This window comes from Leucoraja erinacea, chromosome 10 (genome assembly GCF_028641065.1).
Source record: "Leucoraja erinacea ecotype New England chromosome 10, Leri_hhj_1, whole genome shotgun sequence".
Classification (NCBI taxonomy): Eukaryota; Metazoa; Chordata; class Chondrichthyes; order Rajiformes; family Rajidae; genus Leucoraja; species Leucoraja erinaceus.
In genome coordinates, this window is record NC_073386.1 from 51,776,236 (window position 1) to 51,795,084 (window position 18,849).

At 42.9% G+C, this 18,849-nt stretch overlaps 1 protein-coding gene across 2 annotated transcripts in view; it reads right to left on the reverse strand.

Annotated features, from left to right (window-relative positions):
• ddr2a (discoidin domain receptor tyrosine kinase 2a) overlaps nt 1-18,849 on the reverse strand; it is a 139,822-nt gene that overhangs the window by 108,692 nt on the left and 12,281 nt on the right. For both annotated transcript variants that reach the window (XM_055642301.1, XM_055642300.1), the window contains exon 2: nt 9,695-9,825. The gene's annotated coding sequence lies outside the window, so the exon portion shown is untranslated. The remainder of the gene's footprint in view (nt 1-9,694; nt 9,826-18,849) is intronic.

The following is an 18,849-nucleotide window of genomic DNA, read 5'->3' on the forward strand; positions in this document are numbered from 1 at the left end:
AATGAGCTGTTTGACCTGCCCTGTGCTTGAAACTGCAGTGGAAATGGAAATGAAATGAAAATGCAATGAGCTGTTTGGCCTGCCCTGTGCTTGAAACTGCAATGGAAATGGAAATGAAATGAAAATGAAATGAGTTGTTTGGCCTGCCCTGTGCTTGAAATTGAAATGGAAATTAAATGAATTGTTTGGCCTGCCCTGTGCTTGAATTTGAAATGGAAATTAAATAAAATTAGTTGTTTGGCCTGCCTGAAACCACTAATTTTGGCGCACAAGGCCCCTATTAGCCAAGAAACCAATCCCTTTTGCCCAAAATGCCCGTATTAGCCCAAGAGGAGAATTTTGGCCCAAAAGGCCAGTGCCAGGCCAGGAAAAGTCCCAAAAAAGTGCCTTTCACTGAGATTTCACTCAGATTGTAAATTGTGTAGGATTTTGTTAATATGCGGGGATCGCTGGTTGGCACAGACCTCGGTGGGCTGAAGGGGCTGTTTCCGTGCTATATCTCCAAACTAAACTAAAAAGCAATGAGAAGTCAGCCACACTGCTGGGTGTGGAGTTATCTAATGCCAGACACAAGCGTGAATATTTATCTTCTACAAGGACATTTGTCAACAAGGTTTTTGTACATGAAAAATACACAACCTGCTGGTGTAACTCAGCAGGTCAGGCAGCATCTAATGATAGAGTACCATTAAACCATTGGATATGTGACGTTTTTAGACCAGAGTCTGAAGAAGAGCCACGACCCGAAACGTCGCCTGTCTATTCCCTCCACAGATAGTTCATAACTTTGTAAGTCACAAGAGCAGAATTCTTAGCCCATTCAGCCTATCGAGTCTACTCCATAATTTAATCATGACCGATCCATCTTTCCCTCTCAACCCCATTCTCCTGCCTTCTCCCCATATCCTTTGACACCCGTACTAATCAAGAACCTGGCAATCTCCGCTATAAAACTACCCAATGCCTTGGCCTCCACAGCTGTCTGTGGCAATGAATTCCACAGATTCATCACCCTCTGGCTAAAGAAATTCCTCCTCATCACCTTTCTAAAGGTACGTCATTTTATTCTGAGCCTGTACCCTCTAGTCCTAGACGCTCATTGAAACTGACCTGCTGAGTTCCTCCAACACTTTGTGTTTTGTTCAAATATTTTGGGTGGCACATTGGTGCAACGGTAGAGTTGTTGCCTTGCAGAGCCAGTGACCTGGGTTTGATCCTGACTACGGGTGCTGTCTGTACGGAGTTTGTACGTTCTCCCTCACTCCAAAGACGTGCAGGTTTGAGTCAATTGGATTCGGTAAAGAAAATTGTAAATTGAGCCCAATGTATGTAGGATAGTGCTAGTATGTGGGGATCACTGGTGGGCCAAAGGGCCTGTTTCCGCACTGTCTCTCTAAACTAAAACTAAACTATATTATACTTCAAAATAATTCACAAATTTCCATTTAACTCAGGATGTGATCTACCAGGAAAGAGCATACATGTCTGATTCAAGATAAGCTTGGTGGAACAGAGCATTTTGCAATGAAGTTATGAGTGATGAATATGTGACTGGTGCATTGCATGACAAAAGCAGATATTTAAAAAACAAAATGAAGCTTCTGCTCGATTCCATTGATCATTCACTGAAGTGTATTTCAGGCCGAAGCGCAACATTTTTTTTTTTCCCTGTTGTCTTTTTCAGTTGTTTTTATTTATTTTTTTTGTTTTTGTTTTGTTCTGTTCTGTTTTGTTAAAAAAATGTATAAAAAATATAAAAAATATTAAATTTAAAAAAAAGCTTCTGCTCGATTCCATTTATCATTTCACTGAAGTGTATTTCAGGCCAAAGCGCAACATTTTGTAATTAACCATTATGCAACAGATAATTTTCTAACAGACATTAACCAACCACATGTTGGGTGGGATTGGATGACAGTGTGATGATCAGAGATCACGGCCTGGTTCAGCCACTCAAACGAAAGAGATTACAGAGAGGGGTGGACATTACCCGGTCTATCACAGGTACTGACGTCCCCACCATTGTAGGGAATTCTAGCAGACACTGCCTCAAAAAGGCAGCCAGCATCATCAAAGATGGTGGTATCGTTGATGAAATGTCTGGTGATAGGACATGAAAGGCACACACCACCCTAGCTCCACTCTCATTTCACTCCTACCATCGGGAAGAAGGTGCAAGAGTCTGAAAACTATGACCACCAGGTTCAAGACCAGCTTCTTACCAACAACCATCAGGCTCTTCAACACCTTGACATTAGAATCGTATTTAGAGTCATACAGCATGTAAACCAGCCCTTTGGCCTAACTTGCCCAAATCAACCGAGATGCCCCATCCACTTTGTCTCACCTGCCTACATTTGGTCTATATCCTACTAAACACTTTTTCTCACAGAGAGTTGTGAGTGTGTGGAATTCTCTGCCTCGGAGGGCGGTGCAGGCAGGTTCACTGGATGCTTTCAAGAAAGAGCTGGATAGGGCTCTTAAAGATAATGGAGAGAGGATATGGGGGAAAAGGCAGGAACAGGGTACTGATTGGAGATGATCACATTGAATGGTGGTGCGGGCTCGAAGGGCCGAATGGCCTACTCCTGCACCTATTGTCTATTGTCTAAATCTTTCCTATTCCTGTACCTGTCCAACTGTCTTTTCAATGCTGTTATAATATCTGTTTCAACTAACTCACTTGTTCCATATACCCACTACACTGAGTGAAAAAGTTGCCCATCAGATTCCTATTCAATCTTTTCCCTCCCACTTTAAACCTATGCCCCCTGATTCTTGATTCCCCTACTCTGAGTAAAAAAATCTCAGGAACTATGGACTTCCTGAAACTATGGATACTTGGGAACTATCTTGGTTGCACTGTTCATAAATGATAGGAGCAGAATTAGGCCATTCGGCCCATCAAATCTACTCCGCCATTCAATCATGGAGGACCTCTCTCCCTCCCAACTCCATTCTCCTGCCTTCTCCCCATAACCCCCAACACCCGTGCTAATCAAGAATCTATTTATCTCTGCCTAAAGGGCCTGTCCCACCAGCCTGCATGCGGCAAGCGCGACCAAACCGGAAGCGGGGGCCGCGCGGAGGTCGAGTGAGTGATGTGAAGTTCGAGCGAAGTCCGCGGGAAGTTCGCGCGTCACGTACGGCATCAAGACGCTGCGTATGCCCGTCAAAGCGGTGCGTACGGCCTCAATGCGGCTGCGGGCCGGCAGGCCGTTGCCACGCGGAATATTTGAACACTGTCAGTTTTTCGGAGCCCCGCCGATGTGAGGACCTGCTCCGCACAACTCCATACAGCTCCGGCGATCGAAGTGGGACCGGCCCTACGAGGCCGTACGGCTCAAGCGACCACGTTAGGCCGCGCTTGCCGCATAGAGTCGCATGCTCGTGGGACAGGCCCTTTAAGATAAATTGACTTGGCCTCTGCAGCCTTCTGTGGCAATGAATTCTACAGATTCACCACCCTCTGACTAAAGAAATTCCTCCTCAACTCCTTCCTAAAGGAATGACCTTTAATTCTGAGGCTATGACCTCTGGTCCTAGACTGTCCCACTAGTGGAAATATCCTCTCCACATCCACTCTGTCCAGGCTACTATGGAGTTATAAATTTACTGAAATATTTTTGATTATTACATATTACCTATGTGCATTGTGTTTACAGGCCAGCATGTAAAAAAATGCACTGTTCCATTGCGGGACATACGACAATTCAGCACTCTCGATTGACTCTCGATTTTAACTAAGTTGGGACCTCTGAAATGGGAGATTGTGCGAGGTTTTGAATTGCCTGCCAGATCAACAAGTCCGCAGAGTGTTGTATAAAAATCAAGTTGAAACATTCCCCAAATGGCTCAATTAACGAAGAAAAATGTGTGGGTGAAAAAACATAGAGCACATTTATTGCTTTCTTGAAATAGCTAATATCCGAAGAAAAAATAAGCCAGGTTCATGTTCTTAGTTTCAGATGGCAATTCTTATTTGAAGGTTCATTTATATTGCCTTTGAGTCTGGAAAGGGTTGGATTCAACTACATTACTAAATATCATCCAACATGCACTCTCTGTGCTAAATCTTGAGCAATTTCACTTTAGTGCTAGAGCTGCTTTCCCCCTCTGTTATCAGGCTTCTGAACGGTCCTTCCATAAGCGAGGGTACTGTCCGATTCACCTCTACCCCATTGTGGACTATTCTGTATCTTTATATTAGTTTTGTTTATTATTGCCACGTGTACCCAAGCTTCAGTGAAAAGCTTTTTTATCGTGTGGTCTCCAGTCAGTGAAAAGGCTATACATGATTACAATCAAATCTTCTACAGTGTACAGATACAGGATAATGGGTGCAGCGCTTCGTGCAATGTAAAGTTCAGTAAAGTCTGATTAAAGATAGTTCATGATCTATAATGAGGTAGAGGGAAGGTCAGGTCTCTAGTTGGTGAGAGGACAGTGCAGTTGCTTGATAACAGCTGGGATGAAACTGTCCCTGAATCTGGAGGTATATGTTTTCACATTTCTGTACCTCCTGCCTGTTCGGAGAGGGGAGAAGAGGGAGTGACTGGGGTGAGACTCATCTTTGAATTGCCAAGGCAGCATGAAGTGTAGATGGGGTCAATGGAAGGGAGGTTGCTTTGCATGATGGTCTGGGCTGGATCCACAATTCTCTGCAATTCCTTGCAGTCTTGGATTTGGCCCATTGCTCTCTAAACTCTTCCTTTTTTTTAAATAATTTTTTATTAGAGGCATCTGCATATCATAATCCAAACCAGTACAGACTTTGTTTAGCGGTTACATATTAAGTATCCAGGTTTTCAGAGACTCAGTTACCAAAGTGGCTGGGATCCTCCTTTAACATTGGCTCTAATTATTTATTTATATTTATAGATAGAAAAAAAAGAAAGAAAGAAAGAAATTAGAAAAATAGGATAAACAACTCGGGAGTTTATAATAATATAATATATATATATAATAATATAAAAATAATACAACTTGGGAGATAGGTCCGTAGGTCAGAGAACATAATTATTCATCTAGTCCTGGGTTCGGGCTTCAGTCTGGCCTCCATGCCGGTCAAATCTACCCCTTCAAGTAATCTATAAATGGAGACCAGATTCGAATAAATAATTCTGGTTTGTCAATTAAGACAAATATAATTGATTCCAAATCTAATCTCTCCGACATCTCCGTAATCCACATCTTGATCGTGGGACTGTGGTTGGGTTTATCCAAAATGTTAATATACATTTTTCCCCCAATTAATATACTGTAATCAAATAAATGTCTTTGGTTTATTGTGAGTTTTAGGTAATGTTCTGATATGCCCAATATTATTAATTTGGGGTCGGGATCCATTTGGATATTAACGACTACAGAGATTATTTTAAAAATATCCATCCAGTAATTTTTAATTTTAGTACAATTTACAAAAGTATGGGTTAAGTTAGCCGTTTGGCATTGACATTTATCACAGATAGGAGAGATATTAGGAAAAAATTGATTTAATTTTGTTTTAGAATAATGCAGTCTATGTAGTAGTTTAAATTGAATTAAAGAATGTCTGGTATTTAACGAACATCGGTGTATATGTTGTAGGTTTTCGTCCCAAATATCTTTCGTTATAGGTTGAGCTAATTCCTTTTCCCATGCTTGTCTGTATAATTCCGTCGGCAGATTCTCACTGCCTAATAATATATTATAAATGTGAGATATTAATTTGACTGTGTTAGGGTGTTTATTCAAACATTCATCTAGAATATCTGGGTCTCTAGTTCTGTATTCTCATGTATGTGTTTTAACATGCTCTTTAAGTTGTAAATATCTAAAAATATTATTTGAATGTAATCTGTAATTCTGCTGTAACTCCTGAAACAAGAGCAAAATACCATTTCTATAAAGAAGTCCCATATTTTTAATTCCATGATTTTTCCATTGTGCAAACCCTTTATCCAACACTGAGGGTTTAAATGAGGGATTATTTGCAATGGGGAGAGAAAGTGATAAATTATCCAATTTCCATGTCTTTTTTAATTACTTCCAAATTCGAATACCACTATATATTATAGGGTTTTCACTATAGAATTTTTAGTTCAATTTTTTATTCAATTTTTTATTCTAAACTCTTCCTGACCGTATATTTGTTCAAATGTATTTTTTTTAATAATAATTGTTCCTATAGCATCCTCATTCCAGAGAAAGACACAAAATTCTGGAGTAACTCTACGGGACAGGCAACATCTCTGGAGAGAAGAGACTTGACCCGAAACGTGTCCAATTCCTTCTCTCCAAAGATGCTGCTTGTCCCACTGAGTTACTCCAGCATTTTGTGTCTATCTTCACTGTGAACCAGCATCTGCAGTTTCTTCCGACACAGCTCATCCCAGATACGGACTACCCCCTGAGGACAAAAAAAAATAGACCCAAGGCCAGCAACATAATCAAGGACCAGTCTCACCCTGGTCACTCCCTCTTCTCCCCATCAGGCAAGGATTACAGAAGTGTGAAAACGCACACCTCCAGATTCAGTGACATTTTCTTCCTAGCTGTTATCAGGCAGTTGAACATCCTATCACCAACTGCGGTGAGAGCGGTCCTGAACTACCAGCTACCTCATTGGAGACCCTTGGACTATCTTTAGATTTACTGGACTTTATCTTGCACTAAATGACATACCCTTTATCCTGTATCTGTACACTGTGGATGGCTTGATTGTAGTCATGTATAGTCTTTCCGCTGTCTGGATATTACTCAACAAAAAAGCTTCACTGTATCTCAGTACACGTGACAATAAACAAAACTAAACTAAACTATACCCATCTCGCTGTCGCAAGAGAGCAACCAATATCATCAAAGACACCACCCACCCAGCACACAAACTGTTCACTCTCCTACCATTTGGCAAATGCTACCGCAGCATGCGGAGCAAAACCACCAGATTCAAAAACAGCTTTTTCCCTCAGATTACTCAACACACTCAAGAAAATTCCATGAACATTTAACTTTAACTCAATGTCTGCAGTATGCTATTTGCACTTTTCTATATTGCACCTTTATTATTGCACTTTAATAACATACCTCAACATTTTACTACAGTCTGGCACACTGTGAATATTTTAAATAATGTATATTGTGTATCTTATTGGTATATTGTCTGTCTGTGTTATAAATATTACTTGCACATTTGGAGTATGGGGAAACGCAATTTCAATCCAATTTAATTGAATTGACAATAAAGTTTACTTTGAACTTTGAACTTTGAACTAAACTCAATATGCCAACTTGGTCAGCCATAGATTCATTGAGCCAATACAGCGTGAAACTTCGGCCCTGTTTGCTCATGCTGAACTACACGAGTCCCACCTGCCTACGTTTGGCCTACATTCCTAACCTATCCAATCCATGTACCAGTCTAAATGCGTCTTAAAAGTTGTGATAGTACCTGCTGCAACTCCATCCTCCGGCAGCTCCTTCCATATACACATAGACCCTTTGTGTATAAACAGTAAACCCTCAGGTTCCTAACAAATCTTTCGCCTCTCATCTGAAACCTATGTGCTCTGGTTCCCGATTCCCCAACTCTGGGCAAGAGTACCTGATCCATCCCGCCCACAAGTTGTGTGCCTCTATAAGATCACCCCTCATCCTCCTGTGCTCCAAGGAATAAAGTCCTAGCCTGCTCAACCTCTCCATATAGCTCAGGCCCTCAGTTTCCTGAGCTCAGGCTGAAGGGCCTGTTTCCGTGCTATGCAGTTCTATAATACTATGCGAATTCCATATGAGAATGCGTAAAGGGATTGGTTGGACACAAAGAATATAACCTTTGTCCTGATCAGTCTGAAGAAGGGTCTCAACCCAAACCGCCTCCCATTCCTTCTCTCAAGAAATGCTGCCTGGCCCACTGAGTAACTCCAGCATTTTGTGTCTACCTCGATTTAAACCAGCATCTGCAGTTCCTTCCTACAAACTAAAGAGTGATCCTGACCTACCATGTACCGGATTGGAGACCCTCGGACGATCTTTAATCGGACTGCTGGACTTTATTTTGCAGTGAACGTTATTCCCTTTATCCTGTATCTGTACACAGTGGATGGCTCAATTATAATCATGTACTAGACTAAGTGGGACCCGTCGGGTCCCATGTTCACACGGGAGGGCTGGTCCCCCAACACAATATTCTACCTCTCCACCAATTCCAATATTGGCGGCCAGTGGGGGGGGGGGTTCTGGAGCGTTAGTATGGGTGTTGTGGGCTGAAGGGACTGGTTTCCAGAGGGCTAGTATGGATATTCTTGGGGTGGCAGCTCAGTAACTCAAGCCTGATGTGCTGGCTGCTCATTCACGGCTGGTGGGCTGGCAGTTGACTCACGGCTATTCCTTGAAATTCAATTTTTAAGCAGAGTGCAAGGCCACCAAATTCAAATGCAGTTTCATACAATTTCAAGCAGCGTGAAACCCCATAAAGCCAGCATAAAACCACACAAAACACCACATAAACACCACATAAACAACACGCTCATTGTTCAGCAGACATTCAGTGTGTTCAGTTGATTCACAGCTCAGACAGAATTGTGACCTCTCCCTCCCCCATCTTGCAGAGACTGAGCCACACTCACACTTCCAGGTTTTATAATCCCTCCCCGCTCCCACCAGAAGGGGCATGGCCTTCATGGCGTGATTGACAGGAGAGAGATTCTCAACATTTTTTAAACACTAATAACACTTTTATTTTTCATTGATGGGAAGAATCCTCTGCACCTGATGAGCTGAGGGGGACTGAGTAAGATGGCCAAAAATCACAGCCATAAGTGGTGGCGTTTTACCTAAAATCAACATACAGTGCAAACAGGAAGTTGGCAAGTTTAGACTTTTAATCAATTGCCATTTCGAATCAACCTCCACCAACAACCATTTGCAGTACTTTATTACAAACCATTCACCATTTGCCATGCTTCATTTCAAACCAACCACCACCAACCACAATTTGCAGTGCATTATTTCAAACCAACCACCATTTGCAGTGCATAATTTCAAACCAACCACATTTTCATTTTCAAACCACATTAAGGGCACTCAGGGTCAGTAAAACCACACTCACTTGCAGATACTGACTGATGCACTCAACACTTCCGGGTTTTATAATCCCTCCGGAAGGGGCATGGCCTTCAGGAGAGAGAATCTCAACATTTTTTAAACACTAATAACTCTTTTATTTTTAATCGATGGGAAAAATCCTCTTTTTGCCCTGCCCAGCGGAGGGTGACTCTGAGTAAGATGGCCAAAAATCACAGCCGTAAGTGGCAGCGTTTTTTCTAAAATCAATATACAGGACACCAGGAAGTGGTCAAGATCAAACTTTTAGTAATATCGATTGTCTTTCCACTGACTGGATAGCACGGAACAAAAACGCTTTTCACTGTACTTTGGTACACCTGACAATAATAAACAAAACTAAACTAAACAAGCATTAACTGTTCTGCCTACTTCTTACAAAATCTTTAATTATCGTAAATTCATAAAAGCTCATGTGATTAATAAGAACCACAGAATAAATTATTGGCTAAATAAGAATTTATTGGCTCAATATTTGCTGACAACATAGAACATAGCATAGGAACAGGCCCTTCGGCCCACAATGTCCATGCCAAATGGTGGCCATGATGCCAAACACTAATCTCCTCTGCCTGCTTTGTAAACGACTTACATTAGATGATCTTTGCTTCTGTTACGGAAATGTTCTGCAAACCCCTCTCCATCGTTTCTTCCAGTACTTTGGAATTTGGATTCCACGGATCAGCCGTTTTGGTGGAGTTCCTCAGAGTGGAGTCAGGAATGCTACAAATGATAACGGCAAATTAAAAATAAATGGTCAAAGTGCCATTCAACCCAACGATACGAACATTGAATTCTCTAAATTTAAATAATTTCTACTTACACTACTCTCCCCCTTTGGCCACTTCCTCCACCCCAGTCACTTAACCAGTTCCACAGGTTAGACTTTTGAGATACAATGAGGAAGCTGGTCCTTCGGCTCACCAAGTCCGTGCCGGCCAGCGATCACCCCTTACACTAACACTACCCTACACACTAGGGACAATTTACAATCTCAAAAGATAATAAATCTACAAACCTGTGCGTCTTTGGAGTGTGGGAGGAATCCGGAGTACCCAGAGAAAATCCACACGGTCACAGGAAGAACGTATTAACTCCATACAGACATCATCCACAGCCAGGATCAAACCTGGGACTCCCACCCCCAACCCATACTTTCAGATTGAAGAAGGGCCCATCCTTTTTCTCCCAAGATGCTGCCTGACCCGTTGAGTTACTCCGGCACAATGTGTCTATCTTTGGTCAACACATCTGCCTTGCATCTACAAAACATTCATTAACACCTGCCTTAGGAGAATACTTAACATCTGGTGGAGAGACAAAGTAGGCAATGTGGACCTGTGGAAAAGAACAAGCCAGGAGCCCATTGACTTACAGATTCGAAGGAGAAAATGGATTGGACATGCGCTCAGGAAACCTGGCACAAACATAACCCGGCAAGCCCTGACATGGAACCCCCCAGGAAAAAGGAAAAGAGGTCGCCCCAGGAACAGCTGGAGAAGAGGTGTCCGAGAGAAATGTCTGAGAGTGGGCTCAACTGGGGAGTTCTCGAAAGAACTGCCAACAACCGAGTGAGGTGGAGGACATTTGTCAATGGCCTATGCTCCCTAGAGGAGCAAATGGCTTAAGAAGAAGAAGAAGAGGATCCACAATGCTATGTAATCCTGAGTCAAGAGTCAAGTGTGTTTTATTGTCATATGTCAATATTTCAATAGGGATCAATAGTGCTTTATTTGTCACATATGCAATTGAATTGTGAATTTCTTTTTGCATATGTCACATTTTTGGCACCATTAATCAAAGTCCAAAGTCCTCTCGGCCTGCATTCTCGATGTACTGCAGTTCCCGCAAACCGACATCCCTCTCCTCGCCCGGCCATCTTTGTGTCCTGGGGGTGCCTCCTGCAGCTGACCTTGTAGGCACTGGAGGCATTAACCCAGTTCACCCTGCTACCGGCCCTTGCTCCTCACCACCGACATTTCAGCTACGCCGTCAGCCAAGCCAGCGGGCTGGTTCCCAGTCCCACCAACCGACGAGCCTTCAGATGGTTCCCCGTCCCGTCGACTGACAAGTCTTCAGGCGGGTTACCCACAAAATTGGACAATTCATGCTTTCATTGGCCCAACTTCAATTTCCCTCTCACTGGCCTTCTATGCACAAGGTGTTTGCTCCGGATTTCCATTTAACTTTCATTCACTATATAACAAGAGTAATGGCCAGGACAACACACATTACATTCCTTGTCCAAAATATCTGGACTGCTGACTTAAGGTAACCTGATTAATATAAAATACTGGCGTATTGTACACTTGCCTTTGTCGGGCAGGGCATTGAGTATAAGAGTCAGGAAGTCATGATGCAGCTTTACAAGGCTTTGGTCAGGCCACTTTACATCAGTCATAGAAGCAAAAATAGGCCCATTGAGTCTACTCTGCCATTCAATCATGGCTAATCTATCTTTCTCTCTCATCCTCATTCTACTGCCTTTTCCCCATAACATTTGATGCTCTTACTAATCAAGAATTTGCCAATCTCTGCTCTATAAATACCCAATGAATTGGATTCCACCGCCATCCACCTGCCAGATTCACCGCCCTCTGACTAAAGAAATTCCTCCTCATCTCCATACTAAAGATACTGTACGTCCTTATATTCTGAGGCTGTACCCTCTGGTCCTAGACTCTGCCACTAGTGGAAGCATCCTCTCCACATCCACTCTATCCACGCTATTCAGTAAATTTCAATGAGGTTCTCCCTCATCCTTCTAAACTCCAGCAAGTACAGACAGACCCGTAAATACAAACAATCATTATACATTAACCCAATCATCTTTGGGATCATTCTCGTAAATCTCCTCTGGACCCTCTCCAATGTCAGCGCATCCTTCCTCAGATACGGGGCCCAAAACTGCTCACAATACTCCAAATGCGATCTGACCAGTGCCTTATAAAGTGCCAGCATCACATCCCTGTTTTTATGTTCTAGTATTCACCGAGTAAATGGTAGCATTGCATTTGGAGTATGGCGTGCAATTCAGGTACAACATTAAATAATTTGCCCATTTTTGATATTAATATAAAAAATAAATAAATTAAAAATAATATTCTGTGCTCCCAACTACTCGGTCACAAGCCACACTTTGACCTGTATTTACCTTGAATTGACCTAGATTTAATTTGATAAATTAGCTGGGATGATGAATTCCTAAATTTATCGATTCATATATTCCAGGAACAGAATTAGGCCAGTCGGCCATTAAATCTACTCCGCCATTCGACCCGAAACATCACCCATTCCTTCTATCCAGAGTTGCTGCCCGTCCCACTGAGTTACTCCAGCATTTCGTGTCTACCTTCACTAATCTAATCCAATTGTGTTCTCTTCATATTGTCATCAATTCCCCCTTGCTCTATCACTCACTACACATTAGGTTCAATTTACAGAGGGTCAATTAACCTATGAACCAGCATGTCTTTGGGATGTGGGAGCAAACCAGAACGCCCGGAGGAAACCCATGCGTTCACAGGGAGAAAGTGCAAACTCCGTACAGACAGTACCTGTAGTCTCGATTGAACCCGGGTCTCTAGCGCTGTGAGGCAGCAGCTCTACAACTTGCTTTAAACATTTTTTTATTTTTTTTTGGAAATTCTTCTGAAGTCCTTAGTTCCAAAATGTATTTCTGCAGATGTTTCTGCTTTAACTCCACATCAATTCTATATTTTACAATGCCTTTAGAGTGATGAGAACTTAGTTAACCAAACATTCTGTTTTTCATCCGATGAAAGGATGAATCCCACGCAAGTAAACAGGGCAATATTGATGGAAACCACAGAGGAACCATAGAGAGATTATTATGGTTATTAGGGGTATGGAGAGAAGGCAGGTACGGGATACTGAGTTGGATGATCAGCCATGATCATATTGAATGGCGGTGCAGGCTCGAAGGGCCGAATGGCCTACTCCTGCACCTAATTTCTATGTTTCTATGTTTCTATTACTTTATGTTTGGTACTAATATACAGCTTCAGATTTCTTTTAAAAGAAATGAAATGATGAAGAGTAAAAATGCCAAAGCGCCAAAACATTTCTAAACACTTGTTTTAGCTTCTTCATTCTGGGGTATTGTGTGTAGATTGATGATAAAAAAAGAATTTAATTCATTTTAAAATAAGGTTGTAACGTAACGAAATGTGGAAAAAGTGAAGGGGTCTGAATACTTTCTGAATGCACGGTTAATTTACAATTTTACCGAAGCCTAATTAACCTACAAACCTGTACGTCTTTGGAGAGTGGGAGGAAACCGGAGCACCCAGGGAAAACTCACGCAGTCACGGGGAGAACGTACAAACTCCGCACACGTTGTCAGGATTGAACCCAGGACTCAGGCACTCTAAGGCTACAACTCTAACACTGCGCCACTTTTTTAATTAGTGTAAATTATTGCTTTATCACCAGCCTGGACTCAGTGGGCTGAATGGCCTGTTTCTGTGCCGTACGATTCCCTTAAGGACCTGTCCCACTTGGGTGACCTAATCTGCGAGTTCTGGCAAGTTTGCCCTCGACTCGTACTCGCAGCATGGTCGACATAAAGTCGTAGGAGGTCTTCGTAACTCTCCTTCATGCTCGAGAGTGGTCTCCGCGTACTCGAGGCCTCAGCTAGGTCGCTACGTATTTTTCAATATGATAAAAAATGCCGTGCGTGTAAAAAAAGGTCGCCAGGGAAAAAAAATCGATACTTTTTTTACTCGTAGGTTTAGTCGTAGTAGGTCGGCATGTTAGTCATAGGTAATCGAGGGTAGTCGATGGTAGTCGAAGGTTGTCGTAGATAGTCTTCATCATAGTCGAAGGGAGGTCGAAGGAGGTCGTCTTCACTCTCCACTATTCGGTGTCCAATTATCCCGAAGTTAAGGGCCTGTCCCACTGTACGAGGTAATTCAAGAGTTCTCCCGAGTTTTCCCCTGATTCGAACTCGGAGAATATCCGTAGCGGGTCCGTAGGAGTTCGTGGATGCCTCGTAGCGGCTCGTAACGGTAGGTACTCGGGAAATCCGGTAAACTCATGACGTTTTATCAACACTGTGAAAAATGTCCACGAGTAAAAAAATATTCGTGATGAAACAAATTGTTACTTTTTACTCGTACGAGTCGCTACGAGATCAATGAACTTCTATGGACCCGCTGCAGACATTCTCCGAGTTTGAATCAGGGGAAACCTCGGGAGAACTCTTGAATTACCTTGTACAGTGGGACAGGCCCTTTAGTTATAGCTAGTCTTCAACATAGTCCAAGGAGGTCTTCAACAAGTCATTTTTTCAAACTCTCTTAAGCTCTTCTAAACTCGCCAATTAGGTCGCCCAAGTGGGACAGCCCCTTAAGTCTATAGCCTGTTCTAGGCATTTGCTGGAGCTCTGTATTTTGGTAACTTTTGCATTTCTGTACGGGTTTTTTTTAAGAACATATAGAACATAGAACAGTGCAGCGCAGGAACTTTGGTCCACAATGTTCATGCCAAATGTGATGCCAAGTTAAACTGATCTCCTCTGCCTGCTTGTGATCCATATCCCTCCATTCCCTGCATATCCATATGTCTGTCAGCAGCATTTGTGTCTGCCTCCACCACCACCCCAGGCAATGCATTCCAGGCCCCACCATCCCAGTGTTAAAAAAGTTGCACCAAACAGTTCCTTTAAACTTTACCCCACTCACATAGCTTTATATGCCTTCTAGTCTTTGATATTTCCATCCTGGGAAAAAGGTTATTTCAACGCTTTCTATACCACTCATGAATTTATAAACTTCTATCAGATCTCCCTTCATCCTCTGATGCTCCAGAGAAAACAATCCAAGTTTGTCTAACCTCTCCTTAGAAATAACACCCTCTAATCCTGGCAACATTCTGATGAATCACTTCTGCACCGTTTTTCTTTCTAAATGCTTAATATCACGGGATGGAGGGACTGTCATATGCTGAGAGAATGGAGCGGCTGGGCTTGTACTCTGGAGTTAGAAGGATGAGAGGATATCTTATTGAAACATATAAGATTGTTAAGGGTTTGGACACGCTTTAGGCAGGAAACATGTTCCCGATGTTGGGGAAGTCCAGAACCAGGGGCCACAGTTTAAGAATAAGGAGTAAGCCATTTAGAACGGAGACGAGGAAACACTTTTTCTCACAGAGTGGTGAGTCTGTGGAATTCTCTGCCTCAGAGGGTGGTGGAGGCAGGTTCTATGGATGCTTTCAAGCCAGAACTAGATAAGGCTCTTAAAAATAGCGGAGTCAGGGGATATGGGGAGAAGGCAGGAATGGGGTACTGATTGGGGATGATCACTGAATGGCTTGAGGGGCTGAATGGCCTACTCCTGCACCTATTGTCTATTAGGTGTACAGTTCTGGTATCCCTATTACAGAAAAGATGTGGAGGATGTTGGGAGGGTCATTAGAGCGAGTGGCCTACACACTAGGGACAATCTACAGAAGTTAACCAACAAACCTGCAAGTCTTTGGAATGTGGGAGGAAACCGGAGCATCAGGAGAAAATCCATGCGGTCTTTTTTAGTTTCATTTAGAGATACAGCGCAGAAACAGGCCCTTCGGCCCACCAAGCTTGCACCAGCCAGTGACCCCCACACACTAGCACTACCACTATCCTACACACACTAGGGACAATTTACAATTTTACTGAAGCCAATTAACCTACAAACCTGTACGTCTTTGGAGTGTGAGAGGAAACCAGCGCACCTGGAGAAAACCCACGCAGGTCATGGTGAGTCCGTGCAAACTCCATACAGACAAAGGATCAAACCCAGGTCTCTGGCGCTGTAAAGCAGCAACTCTACTGCTGCGCCACTGTGCCGACCATCACTAACTCAGTTTCTTTTTAATAAAAGGCTGCCTGACTTGAAGGATGTTCTGTTTTTATTTCACAGTATTTGGCAATTCAACAAGGTTTAACCCGTCCAACTAAAACCAACATTATTCGGATCTGCTATTTACATGAAGTAAAAACTGGAATCAACTTTAAAATTACCTCGAAACCCCATTCGGGCCCTTCTTCAAACTGAAAGTAGACGTGAGGGAACTAAAGGTAGGAAAAGGCCAGGACAAATCAGGGCCGGCCACAGATGACCAAGGAAGGGTGGAGCCCATAATGGTCCATTGTTGGCTGGGGAAGAGATGATAACAAAGGGATACAAGGTTGCGAACAGTGGAACTAGCAGGATGACTAGGGTGGGGGAGGGATGGAGAGAGGGAATGCAGAGGTTATTCAAAATTGGAGAAATCAATATCCATACCACTGACCCACACCATCCTGGCCAAACACTCATCTCCCCGCTACCTTCAGGTAGAAGGTACAGGAGCCTGAAGACTGCAACGACCAGGTTCAGGAATAGCTACTCCCCCACAGCCATCAGGCTATTAAACCTGGCTCGGCCAAAACTCTGAACATTAATAACCCATTATCTGTCATTTTGCACTTTATCAGTTTATTTATTCATGTGTTTTGTAGTCAATGCCTATTATGTTCTGTGTGCTGAAGCAAAGCAAGAGTTTCATTGTCCTATCAGGGACACATGACAATACACTTGAACTTGAACTTGGGTGTAAGCTGCCCAAGCGAAATATGAGGTGTTGTTTCTCCAATTTGCATGTGGCCTCACTCTGACAGTGGAGGAGGCCCAGGACAGAAAGGACAGTGTGGGAATGGGAAGAAGTCTTAAAATGGTTGGCAGCCGGGAGGTGGAGTAGGCCCCGGCAATTTTGATATAAATATGCATCTCAAATGCATTCATATTGGGAAGAGATATATAAGATTATGAGGCATTGATAGGGTAGACAGTCAGAGTCTTTCTTCCAGCGTGCAAATGTCAAAGACTAGAGGACATGACTATAAAATGAAAGGGGAAAAGTATAAAGGAGATCTGTGGGGCAAGTTTTCTTTTACCCCGAGGGTGGTGGGTGCCTGGAACGTGCTGCCAGGGGTGGTGGTGGAGGCGGATAATATAGTGGCGTTTAAGAAGCCTTTAGATAGACTCATGGATATGCGGGGAATGGAGGGATATGGATTAGTATGAAGAAGGGTCCCGACCCCACACGTCACCCATCAGTCTGAAGAAGAGTCACGACCCAAAATGTCACCTATCCATGTTCTCCAGAGATGCTGCCTGACCCGCCGAGTTACTCCAGCACTTTGTGTCCTTTTGTGCAACGCAGTATCTGCAAGATCCTTGTTTCTAGATTAATTTAGCTTGGCATCATGGTTGGCATAAGACATTTTGCGCCGGGCGGCCTGTTCTCGTGCTGTACTTTTCTATGTTTAATATTCTATATTTCTAATATAATTTATCACAATGTTGAGGTATTGTACTCTGATTCTTGATGAAGTTTAAATATTAACTCCACGTGAAAAGTCATTTATTATGAAAAGTTGAAAATACTGCATTTTTAATGCTCTGCCCATTAATGATAAGACCATCTTGCAAATACTTCTATCCTGTGCTGTGTTCTATATCGTCCCAAAGAGTAATTTTAATGCCCCATATCCAGTAATGTTTAACACATAGTCAGCTATAGCCTTGAGAAATAAACTATTTATATTTTTAATGCGCTTTGAAAGTCGAGCTAAAGTAACAGCAGATGTTATGTTTAAGAGGTCGGCAATGTGCCACAGTGCAGGAATTACAGGATAGATCAGGGCAGAATACCTGATTAAAATTATGATTTTTAAGAAAGTTTTATGAGTGTTTCTGAAGAACGAATTACATTTGCGAATCTACAGTTGAAGCTTTTCTGAAGCGGGACACTGAGGGGGGAGGGGGGGGGGGGGGGGGGGGGGAATGTGGACATTATCACAACAGACAGAATGAGAAAGATGTGCTTTCAAAGGAGTTTCTTCTCCGCCTGTGCATAGAACAGAGAATAGGCACTTGGCAAGTGTTATGGCTTTAATAGGTGTTGTGATATTAAAGTTATACTTGATAATCACTTCCAAGCAAAAATGTTGTTCCCAGTTGACCAATGTAACTTTTTTTTACGATATTTGTCAATCTGCAACATTACCTAATGTCTGGTGTACATGGCATTTTACAGAAGGCGATTAGGAGGAGACCATGTGTGTCATGTCTGCAGCTCACTGCTCACCTATCCCAGTGTAATATTACACAAGGGCAATATCATAAACTTATGAGTCAAACGGAGAGGTTGGCCAAACTTGGACTGTTTTCTCTCGAGTGCCACATTTAGAACACTGCGCGCAGTTTAGTTTAGTTTGGAGATAGAGTGAGGAAACTGGCATTTTGGGCCCACAGGGTCCACGCCAACCAGCAATCACCTCACACCAGTTTTATCCTACACGCTTAGGGCAATTTACAGAAGCCAATTAACCTACAAACTTATACGTCTTTAGAGCGTGGAAGGAAACCGGAGCACCTGGAGAAAACCCACGTGGTCAAAGGGAGAATGTACAAATTCCGTACAGACAGCACCTGTAGCCAGGATCGAATCCAGGTCTCTGGCGCTGTAAGGCCGCAACTCTACCGCTGTGCCACCGTGCCGCCCCAAATTGTGGTTGCCCCATGGCAGGAAATATGAGGAAGCTTTGGACCGGGTGCAGAAGAGGTTTACTAGATTACTGCCTGGATTCAATGGTATTAGCTACAGGGTTGGTCAAACGTGGATTGTTTTCTCTGGAACGTCGGAGGCTGAAGGGAGACCTGATTGAATTATATAAAATTACGTGAGGCATAGAGA